This window comes from Gopherus flavomarginatus, chromosome 18 (assembly GCF_025201925.1).
Source record: "Gopherus flavomarginatus isolate rGopFla2 chromosome 18, rGopFla2.mat.asm, whole genome shotgun sequence".
NCBI classification, from domain to species: Eukaryota; Metazoa; Chordata; order Testudines; family Testudinidae; genus Gopherus; species Gopherus flavomarginatus.
In genome coordinates this window covers 7,109,453-7,121,466 of record NC_066634.1, presented here as the reverse complement: position 1 = coordinate 7,121,466, position 12,014 = coordinate 7,109,453, and positions in this window count along the sequence as shown.

The following is a 12,014-nucleotide window of genomic DNA, read 5'->3' as shown; positions in this document are numbered from 1 at the left end:
TGGAGAAGTAATGCCTCCTGGAGGCACCTGGGGGGTGGTATGTAATTGTCCCAGGTCACTGGAGGTGGGGGGCTTAAGCTGGTTTTGCATTGTGTTATTGAAATGGAACCCCTGGATACTGAACCCGGCCCTTTTGGCTGCCAACTCAGAGGGGCAGAAGGGTTACATAAGGTAAAATTACAAAGCTTATAATCAACTGAGTGTGGTCATCCTATTTGTATGAATATATCACTCTTGTATCTGAAACTAGAAGTATGAAATATAACTCTGAGGTTCTACTGTAATTATGCAAAGTGTGGGTGTCATAAACAAATAAGTAAGAGTTAATAGAACAGGAGTACTTCATATCTCTTTTGCCTGTAAAGGGTTAACAAGATCAGTGAGCCTGGCTGTCACCTGACCAGAGGACCAATCAGGGGACAGGATACTTTCAAATCTTGAGGGAGGGAAGTTTTTGTGTGTGCTGTTAGTGTGTGTTTGATGTTCTCTCTGGGTTCTGAGAGTGACCAGACATGCAACCAGGTTTCTCTCCAATCTGCCTGATACAGGTTCTTATAGATTCAAAATAGTAAGTACTAGGTGATAAGGCGAGTTAGGCTTATGTTTGTTTTCTTTATTTGCAAATGTGTATTTGGCTCGGAGGAGTTCAAATGTGTATTTGGCTGGAAGAAGTTCAAATTTGTATTTTGCTGAAATGATTTTAATTTGTACTTGTATACTTAGGCTGAGAGAGTATTCCCAGTGTCCATAGCTAAAAAACCCTGTACCTCTTCCATTTTAAATTTACAAAGATAATTTTTACTGTTTTTTCTTTCTTTAATTAAAAGCTTTTCTTGTTTAAGAACCTGATTTTTTTTTCTGGTGTGAGACCCCAGGGGATGGGGTCTGGATTCACCAGGGAATTGGTGAGGAGAAAGAAGGGAAGGGGGAGAGAAAGGTTAATTTTCTCTCTGTGTTAGGATTACTTTCTCTCTCAGGGAGAGTCTGGGAGGGGGCGAGAGAAGGAGGGGGGAAGGTGAATTTTCCTCTCTGTTTTAAGATTCAAGGAGTTTGAATCACAGTGATCTTCCAGGGTAACCCAGGGAGGGGAAGCCTGGAAGAGGCAACGGTGAGGGAAAGGGTTTACTTTCCTTGTGTTAAGATCCAGAGGGACTGGGTCTTGGCGGTCCCCGGGCCAGGTTTTGGGGGGATCAGAGTGTACCAGGCACTGGAATTCCTGGTTGGTGGCAGCGCTACAAGTACTGAGCTGGTAATTGAGCTTAGAGGAATTCATGCTGGTACCCCATCTTTTGGATGCTAAGGTTCAGAGTGGGGGATTACACCATGACTGTGGGCCATTAACGGTGGTTTGGAATCTTGATGGCTCCCTTTAACCAGGACAATTGGTTGTAAATGACTCTGTTTACTTGCAAGCCTTCCTGTGAGACAGGCTGGGAAAAATGAAGGCTTGGGGTCTCACGGAACATGTGACCATGTCACCTGGTACTGGAATCCATCTTGAACCTGGTGCTTTTCCTTTTAGAAGTGGGGGGAGGTCCCAGAGAGACAAAAGATTTCTGCCTGGTGCCAAAGCTATAAAAGGGGGTGGATCAGGATAAAGGAGGCAGCAGTCATGAGAAATCCCCTAGATACCACCTGAGCTGGAACAAGGACTGTACCAGGGGAAAGGATTGGGCCCAGACTAGACAGGAGTCTATTCTGTGAAAGAAGCTTATTGGAACATCTTTGAGGGTGAGATTTCATCTGTAATCAATTTCTTACTGAATTAGGCTTAGACTTGAGCATTTTTGTTTTGTTTTGCTTGGTAACTTATTTTGTTCTGTCTATTATTACTTGAAACCACCTAAATGAGTATAAGCTTTATACAGAGTAAAATGGATTTATTTGGGGTTTGGATCCCATAGGGAACTGATTATCTGGCTGCTAGAGACAGGAGCACTTTCTAAGCTATTTTCAGTTAAGTCTGCATGGTTCATATCTGGGTTTGTGTTTGCAGCAGGCTAGCATGTCTGGCTCAACAAGACAGGGTGCTGAAGTCCCAAGCTGGCAGCGAAAACAGGCTCAGAGGTAGTTTCAGCACATCAAGTGGCAGTCCCAAGGGGGTTTCTGTGACCCAAGCTGTCACAGTCAGGAAGGGAACATCCTGGGAGACAGATTATCCCACATTTCTCCAGTGCTTTCTCTGAAGCTTGTCATACTTCCATTGCCGGAGATATTGAACTAGACAGATCTCGGGTCTGGCCTGGCCTGACCAGTTTTATGTTTATGGTCAACACGTTGGAGGGAAATGACCCAAAATACCCAGTGGAAATGGTTTTGTGTTCTTTATGAGGTCAGATGAAGTCCTGGCTCCATTGACATCAATGGCAAAGCTCTGGTCAAGTTTTCACTTCTTATTTCTAACGTGACAATAACACACAATCCGAGTTTTCAGCATCGCTCAGGTCCTGTCATGAAATCTTTAGGTCCCTTAACTGATCATTTCCGTGCCTGCGAATGGCAAGGGGCCAGATCCCCGGCTGGTCTCAGTGGGTGCGGGTCAGTATTTAAATAATGGAGTGATGCCGACTTGATTGCAGTAATGGAACAGCACCCACTGTCACCCGCTGGGGGCCTGCCCCATTGACTCCAATGGAGCAATGGCTGATTCACACCCGCTGGGGGCCTGCCCCATTGACTCCAATGGAGTGATGGCTGATTCACACCCGCTGGGTGCCTGCCCCATTGACTCCAATGGAGCGATGGCTGATTCACACCAGCTGGGGACCTGCCCCATTGACTCCAATGGAGCGGTGGCTGATTCACACCCGCTGGGGGCCTGCTCCATTGACTCCAATGGAGCGATGGCTGATTCACACCAGCTGGGGGGCCTGCCCCATTGACTCCAATGGAGCGATGGCTGAATCACACCCGCTGGGGGCCTGCCCCATTGACTCCAATGGAGCGATGGCTGATTCACACCCACTGGGGGCCTGCCCCATTGACTCCAATGGAGCGATGGCTGATTCACACCCGCTGGGGGCCTGCCCCATTGACTCCAATGGAGCGATGGCTGATTCACACCCGCTGGGGGCCTGCCCCATTGACTCCAATGGAGCGATGGCTGATTCACACCAGCTGGGGGCCTGCCCCATTGACTCCAATGGAGCGATGGCTGATTCACACCCGCTGGGGGCCTGCCCCATTGACTCCAATGGAGCGATGGCTGATTCACACCAACTGGGGGGCCTGCCCCATTGACTCCAATGGAGTGATGGCTGATTCACACCAGCTGGGGGGCCTGCCCCATTGACTCCAATGGAGTGATGGCTGATTCACACCAGCTGGGGGCCTGCCCCATTGACTCCAATGGAGCGATGGCTGATTCACACCCGCTGGGGGCCTGCCCCATTGACTCCAATGGAGCGATGGCTGATTCACACCCGCTGGGGGCCTGCCCCATTGACTCCAATGGAGCGATGGCTGATTCACACCAGCTGGGGGGCCTGCCCCATCTACTCCAATGGAGCGATGGCTGATTCACACCACCTGGGGGGCCTGCCCCATTGACTCCAGTGGAGTGATGTCTTATTCACAGCAGCTGGGGTGCCTGCCCCCTTGACTCCAATGGAGCGATGGCTGATTCACACCCGCTGGGGGGCCTGCCCCCTTGACTCCAATGGAGCGATGGCTGATTCACACCCGCTGGGGGCCTGCCCCATTGACTCCAATGGAGTGGTGGCTGATTCACACCCGCTGGGGGCCTGCCCCATTGACTCCAATGGAGCGATGGCTGATTCACACCAGCTGAGGGGCCTGCCCCATTGACTCCAATGGAGCGATGGCTGATTCACACCCGCTGGGGGCCTGCCCCATTGACTCCAATGGAGCGATGGCTGATTCACACCCGCTAGGGGCCTGCCCCATTGACTCCAATGGAGCGATGGCTGATTCACACCAGCTGGGGGGCCTGCCCCATTGACTCCAATGGAGTGATGTCTGATTCACAGCAGCTGGGATGCCTGCCCCATTGACTCCAGTGGAGCGATGGCTGATTGACACCAGCTGGGGATCTGGCCCTATGGACTCCAGTGCAGCTGCAGCTGGTTTAAGTCCAAATGTTCACAGATCTCATATATTCGAAGGCCAGAAGGGGCCATTGTGATCATCTAGTCCGACCTCCTGTATAACACAGGCCAAAGAACTTCCCTGGGACAATTCCTGTCTGAGCTAGAGCAGATCTTTTAGAAAAACATTCAGGTTTGATATAAAAATCCCCAGTGATGGGGAATCCACCGTGACCCGTGATAAATCATTCCAATGGTTAATTACCCTTCCTGGTAAATAATGTGAGCCTTATTTCCAGTCTGAATTCATTTAATTCAACTTCCGGCCATTGGATCTTGTTAGAGCTTTGCCGGCTAGAGTGGCGAGTCCATTGTTTAATATTTGTTCCTCGGGTAGGTACTGATCCTTCCTCCTCCACCTCCTCTGAGTTAAAGTAAACAAACTCAGCTCCTGGAGTCCAAGTTTTCCAACCCTTTCACCATGCTCTTCTCTGAGCCCTTTCCAACTTCTCTGTGTCCTTCTTTGAATGGTGGCCACCAGGAGTGAACATGGGATCCCAGCAGTGGTTGCCCCAGGGCCAAATGCAGAGGGCATGTAACTGGTCTGCTCCTCCTTGAGATTCCCATGTTTACATGTCCCAGGATCACATTAGCCCGGTAGTTATTCTCAGCAGTCAGCATGGTGGTCTTGGCCCAAGGTGGAGTGGGGAATACTCCAGGAAGGGCCTTGAAAATGAAGACCACGTAAGTCTGATGTGCTAGAGAAGGGGCAGCCAGTGGAGGGATTCAAAATTGAAAGAGAGGGGTGATCTCTTTTTTTGAATTGGCATCCTGGGTGCTGAAAATCAGGGCTGAGATGTCTGGAGGTGGTCACGAAAACACCAGCCAAACTCAGAGGCCACATCTGGCTGCGCTGATGCCAGGCCCAATGTAGAGTCTAGAAGCAGACTCACAACTCCTTCCCCAGAGGGGAAGACGTGCACCTCAGCTGCCTCGTTAATGGTGGGTAACCAAAGCAAATTCCACTGGGGCTTGTTAAAAAGGAAGCACGAAGTGGCTCAGCTGGGCATGGATGATGGTCATGCCCAGGGGATTGTGAGGAGACGCAGGCAGCAGATAGACAACAATGAAACTAATTGGGAAAAAAGTGTAGGGTGGCTGAGAATGAGGTGAAGGTGGTTTGATTTGTTTTCGGGTGATGCTGCAATATCCCGGTCAGTGTGGGAGTTGGGTGGCACCGTGTCACAGAGGGGTCAGGGCTGGAGTGAGACCACATTCCACCAGGGCTTTTTGGCAGTAAAAATTTCCATCGGTGCCTATGTTTCTGCCTTCAGGACTGCAATCTGCAGCCCCCCACGCCAGGAGGCCTGTCCCCAAGAGATGTTCACAGTCTTGCGGGGCCCAATATGCAAAGGCCGCCCACTGACTCGGCAATCTCGGGCAAGTTCGTGCAAGGAAGAGTTCCTGTAAAGCTCTCCCACAGTGCAACAAGCTGCAGGGCATTTGGGGAAGGGCTTGCAATGCCTCATGGGACCAAGACATTGTTGCAGGGGGAAATGGGAACATGGCTTCCAGGGGAGTTCTCCAACCTCTGGGCTCATAGTTATGAGAGGGCCGCTGCTCACCGAAACACCAGAGGTACTGAGCTCCAGAGGAAGCTCCTGGTTGTGGATTCCAAGCAGAAAAGGGCACCTCCCTGCTCACTGGACTTAGGCCCCTCCCTCTGAGAGAAGGGTGGGGGCTTAGCACACGCCCCCTTTGATCAGCAGCTCCCATTGGCCAGCTTAGGCAGCTCCCCACCTAGTGTGCTGGCTCTGGCCGCTCTTATTCTCCGGCGCCTTTCTCCCTGCATTCGTTGTGCAGCCACCTAGGCATAGTGCTTGGGCTTTGTGAATCGCAGTGCGTTCCTGTGATCTTCCGGGGCCCACAGCGTAGGTCCTGCAATGCTCAGCACTGCAACAGTTAAATCCCTCTGTACATCCAGGCCCATAGTGCCTAGCCCTTAATCCAGCCCTGGATATGGGCCTCGAGTGCCTGCAGAATCGGAGTCTATAAAGTAAGAGGGGACTATGGTGATCATCTACTCTGACCTTCTGTGTGACACAGGCTTTAAATCTTCCCTGTATTAACTCCCATTTGACTGAGAGCAGAACTTTTGGAAAAACAGCCTGTTAAGCTTTACAAATGACTAGCAATAGAGAATTTCCCCGCCCAGCTCTTGGTAAATTGTTCTGATGGTTAATTACCCTCGCTGTTAATAATTTCACCTTATTGTCAGTCTGAATTTGTCTAGCTTCAATTTCCAGCCACTGGATTGTATTAGACCTTTCTCCACTGGAATGAAGAGATAATTTCTGTTTCCCTGTTGGCTCCACAAGCCTATGAACAAGTCACCATTTAACCTTCTCCTTGTTAAACTGAATAGACAGAGTTCCTTGGTTGCATCACTCTGAGGCAGGTTTTATAACCTTTCAATCATTCTCGTGGCTCTTCTCTGACTCCTCCCCAATGTATCAACATCCTTCTTCAGTGTGGGCACCAGAACTGGACACAGGATCCCAGCAGCAGTTGCCCCAGTGCCAAAGGCAGAGGTAAAATAACCTCTCTGCTCCTACTCGAGATTCCCTGATTTGCTCATCCCAGGATCACATTAGCCCTTTTTGCCCACAGCATCGCACTGGGAGCTCATGTTCAGCTGATTATCCACCATGACCCTCAAATGTTTCTCAGAGACACTACTTCTCAGGAGAGAGTCCACCAGCCTGTAGGTACTGCCAGCTTTCTTTGTTCCTAAATGGACGACTTTGGCCATATTAAAATGTGTATTGTTCACTTGCACCCAGTTTGCCAACTGATCCAGGTCACCCTGTACCAATGACCTGTCCTCTTCATCATTTACCAGTCCCCCAATCGCTGTGTCATCTGCAAACTTCGTCAGTGATGATGATTTTATGTTTTCCCACAGCTTGCTGATAAAACTGTTAAGTAGCACAGGGCCAACAACTGATTCCTGCGGGACCTCACTGGAAACAACCCTGCTTGAGGATGTTTCCCCATTTACAATCATATTTTGAGACCTGTCAGTTAGCCAGTTTTTAACGCATGTAATGTGTGCATTCATGAAAACAAGGACCAATTAACTTCGGAACATCTCAGAGATGCTATCAAAGAACCTGCAGATAAACATGTAGGCAAGAAGTTAAAGCCCCTGAAAATAGATGAAATCATTGCACTGCTAGATGAAAGAAGGAAAATAAAAGCACACAGATCGACCACAGAAAACAAATACCAAAGACTAGCTAAAATGATGAATAATAAATGCAGATCAGCAAAGTCTTAATGGCTGAATGAGAAATGCAAATAATTTGAAAAACTGGATAAAGAAAATAAACAAAGTGAGATGCATCAAAAGGTTTGATTAGAGAAGGAAGGTGATCAATACGACCCTTATGGACAAAAAGGAACCATATCTGACAGGCCCTAAAGACAAAAAAGAGAGATGGTGAGAATATAGGAATGAATTATATGGTGATGATAGACCTGAAAAACTTCAACTAGAGATCAATCAAATAAGTGCCTGTCAACAATGGATGAAGACAATAGGGTACCAATAAAAAGACTTCTGAATGGAAAAGCAGTAGGTTCTGATGGAAAACCAGCTGATTTAAAGCAAAGGGGCTGAAGGCTCCAAAAGCCTCTCAGTGTTGATGAAGAACATGTTTGAGACAGCAGACTTGCCAGAGGATTTTACAACTTCAATGTGTATTTAAATCTCAGAAAAGAACAACGCTATGGACTGTAACAACTACAGAACAAGCAGCCTAGTATCTCAGATAGTTTTGTAAGTTCTTCAGAACCAAGTACACGGAAACACTGATCAGGAATAAACAAACAACAAGATGATTTTGAATGTGGAAAAGGCACCATAAAAACCATTGTGAAACTATGATGGACATATTAGAAAGATTGGTTGAAAAGGTGAAAACAATGTACTTGTGTTTCATTGACTTCCAAAAAGCATTTGACAGAAGCTACCATTACAAACTGATAAATATGTTCATAGAATCATAATGATAGAATATTAGGGTTGGAAGGGACCTCAGGAGATCATCTAGTCCAACCTCCTGCTCAAAGCAGGACCAATCCCCCACTAAATCATCCCAGCCAGGGTTTTGTCAAGCCTGACCTTAAAAGCTTCTAAGGAAGGAGATTCCACCACCACCCTAAGTAACCCATTCCAGTGCTTCACCACCCTCCTAGTGAAAAAGTTTTTCCTAACATCCAACCTAAACCTCCCCCACTGCAACTTGAAACCATTACTCCTTGTTCTCTCATCTGGTACCACTGAGAACAGTCTAGAATCAACCTCTTTGGAACCCCCTTTCAGTTAGTTGAAAGCAGCGATCAAATCTCCCCTCATTCTTCTCTTCTGCAGACTAAACAATCCCAGTTCCCTCAGCCTCTCCTCATAAGTCATGTGCTCCAGCCCCCTAATCATTTCTGTGCTCTCCGCTGGACTCGTTCCAATTTTTCCACATCCTTCTTGTAGTGTGGGGCCCAAAACTGGACACAGTACTCCAGATGAGGCCTCACCAGTGTCGAATAGAGGGGAATGATCACGTCCCTCGATCTGCTGGCAATGCTCCTAGTAATACAGCCTCAAATGCCGTTAGCCTTCTTGACAACAAGGCCACACTATTGACTCATATCCAGCTTCTTGTGCACTGTAACCCTTAGGTCCTTTTCTGCAGAACTGTTGCCTAGCCACTTGGTCCCTAATCTGTAGCATTGCATGGGATTCTTCCGTCCTAAGTGCAGAATTCTGAACTTTTCCGTATTGAACCTCATCAGATTTCTTTTGGCCCAATCGTCTAATTTGTCTAGGTCCCTCTGTATCCTATCCCTACCCTCCAACATATCTATCACTCCTCCCAGTTTAGTGTCATCTGCAAAGTTGCTGAGGGAGCAATCCACGCCATCCTCCAGATCATTAATGAAGATATTGAACAAAACAGGGCCCAGGAACAACCCTTCGTGTACTCTGCTTGATACCAGCTGCCAACTAGACATGGAGCCATTGATCACTACCCATTGAGCCCGATGATCTAGCCAGCTTTCTATCTTCCTTATAGTCCATTCATCCAGCCCATACTACTTTAACTTGCTGGCAAGAATACTGTGAAAGACCGTATCAAAAGCTTTGCTAAAGTCAAGGAATAACACATCCACTGCTTTCCCGTCATCCACAGAGCCAGTTATCTCCTCGTAGAAGGCAATTAGGTTAGTCAGGCATGACTTGCCCTTGGTGAATCCATGCTGACTGTTCCTAATCACTTTCCTCTCCTCAAAATGCTTCAAAGTTGATTCCTTGAGGACCTGCTCCATGACTTTTCCAGGGACTGAGGTGAGGCTGACTGGCCTGTAATTCCTTGGGTTCTCTTTCTTCCCTTTTTTAAAGATGGGCACTACAACAGCCTTTTCCCAGCTCTGTACTCATTGCTGATCAGGTAATGTCAGCCCAGGGCCTGGCCCATTGCCAGGAGTCAGACGTCCCTTCCCAGCTCCTGCAGGCATGTGCCAGTCAACAGGCACAACCAGGACCAACCCACTGGAGTCGTTGTCAGACACATCTGTGGTGGGGCTGCCAGGATGTGCCCTGCTTTGCATGTTTCCTGAGGGGGGACAGGGAATAGGGTGCATGGAAGTCCGTTCGTTCTGCCTGTCCTGGGCCATAAATCCATCCACACCAGGGAGAGAAGATCCTCCAGGGTTGAGCACCTTGTGTCTGAATAAGAACAGAAGAACATAAGAACGGCCGTTCTGGGTCAGACCAAAGATTCTTCTAGCCCAGTATCCTGTCTACTGACAATGGCCAGTGCCAGATGCCCCAGAGGGAGTGAGCCTAACAGGTAATGATCAAGTGATCTCTCGCCTGCCATCCATCTCCACCCTCTGACAAACAGAGTCTAGGGACACCAATCCTTACCCTATCCTGGCTAATAGCGATGAATGGACTTAACCTCCATGAATTTATCCAGTTCTCTTTTAAGCACTGTTATAGTCCTAGGGTATGTCTACACCACGGGATTATTCCGGTTTTACAGAAATCAATTTTTGGAAACAGATTGTATAAAGTTGAGTGCACATGGCCACACTAAGCACTTTAATCCAGGCCCACCGATTTAGTCCCATTAAGCTATTCAAGTTTGGCTTCTACCTTGGATGTGTTAATATCTACCTCCATATCCTCATTCCCATTTGTCGTCCTATCATTATCCCTAAGCTCCTCATTAAAGATTGAGGCAAAATATTAGTTTAGATATTGGGCCATGCCCAGATTATCCTTAACCTCCACTCTGTCCTCAGTGTTAAGTGGCCACACTTCTTCTTTCTTTGTTTTCTTCTTATTTATATGGCTATAGAACCTTTTACTATTGGTTTTAATTCCCTTTGCAAGGTCCAACTCTACAAGGCTTTTGACCTTTCTGACATTATCTCGACATGATCTGACCTCAGTAGGGTAGCTTTCCTTGCTAATCCCTCCCATCTTCCACTTTTTGTAGCTTTCTGCTTTTTCTTAATCACCTCTCTGAGATGCTTGCTCATCCACCTTGGTCTACAACTCCTGCCTATGAATTTTTTCCCCTTTCTTGGGATGCAGGCTTCTGATAGTTTCTGCAACATTGACTTGAAGTAATTTTAGGCCTCCTCTGCCTTTAGATCCACAAGTTTTTCAGTCCAATCCACTTCCTTAACTAATTTCCTTAATTTTTTTTAAATTAGCCCTTTTGAAATAAAAAAACTCTAGTCACAGATCTATTTTTGTTTATCCTTCGATTTAGTTTGAACTGAATTAGTTCATGATTGCTCAAACCAAGACTGTCCCCTACAACAATTTCTTCTATGAGGTCCTCACTACTCACCAAAACCAAATCTAAAATGGCATCCCATCTTGTTGGTTCAGCAACTACTTGGTGAAGGAATCCATCAGCTATCGCATCTAGGAAAATCTGAGCCCTATTATTATTATTAGAACTTGTCCTCCAGTCTATATCTGGGAAGTTAAAGTCTCCCATGATCACACAATTCCCATTAGTATTTACTTCTTTAAAAACATTAAAGAGGTCGCTATCCGTATCCAAATGAGATCCCGATGGTCTGTAGCACAACCCAAGCACTATCCCAGGGGAGGCTCTAGTAGCTTTCTTCCCCAATGTGATTTTTGACCAGACAGACTCTGTCTTATCCATTCCATCACTTCTTATTTCTTTACAGTTAACCTCATCACTGATATACAATGCTACTCCACCACTTTTGTCTTTATTTCTGTCTTTCCTAAACAGCACATACCCTTCAATACCTGTACTCCAGTCATGACTACTATTCCACCATGTTTCTGTTATCCCTGTAATATCCGGTTTCACTTCCTGCACCAGTAACTCTAATTCCTCCATTTCATTTTGTTACCTAGGCTCCTCACATTGGTGTACAAACATCTTAATTTTTGCTGTTTGGCTTCACTCACATTCTTTACCCAATTAGGTAATATTGGCGGTAAAATATCTGTGCCTATTAGATTGGTATGTACACTGCCCTTCTTCCTTATGTCCATTCTCCTGCCTACGGCTGTATCCTTTCTTACTTTGTTTTCTTCCCTCTCAAATAGAAAATCCAGCATGGAGATTACCTGGACATCTTCCAACCATCTCCCCTAAATTCCTAATTTAAAGCTCTCTTGATCAGTTGTGCCATCTTCCATCCTAAAAGTCTATTCCCCTCTTTATTCAGGCAAAGTCCATCCCCAGAGAACAGTCCTCTGTCCATGAATGCTTCCCAGTGACCGTACATCTCAAATCCTTCCTTATAGCACCTGAGTCATCTGTTGAGCATCATAATTTTGTCACACCTTTGTTGCCCTTCTCTAGGAACAGGCAGAATCCCACTGAAGATCACCTAAGCCTCAATTTC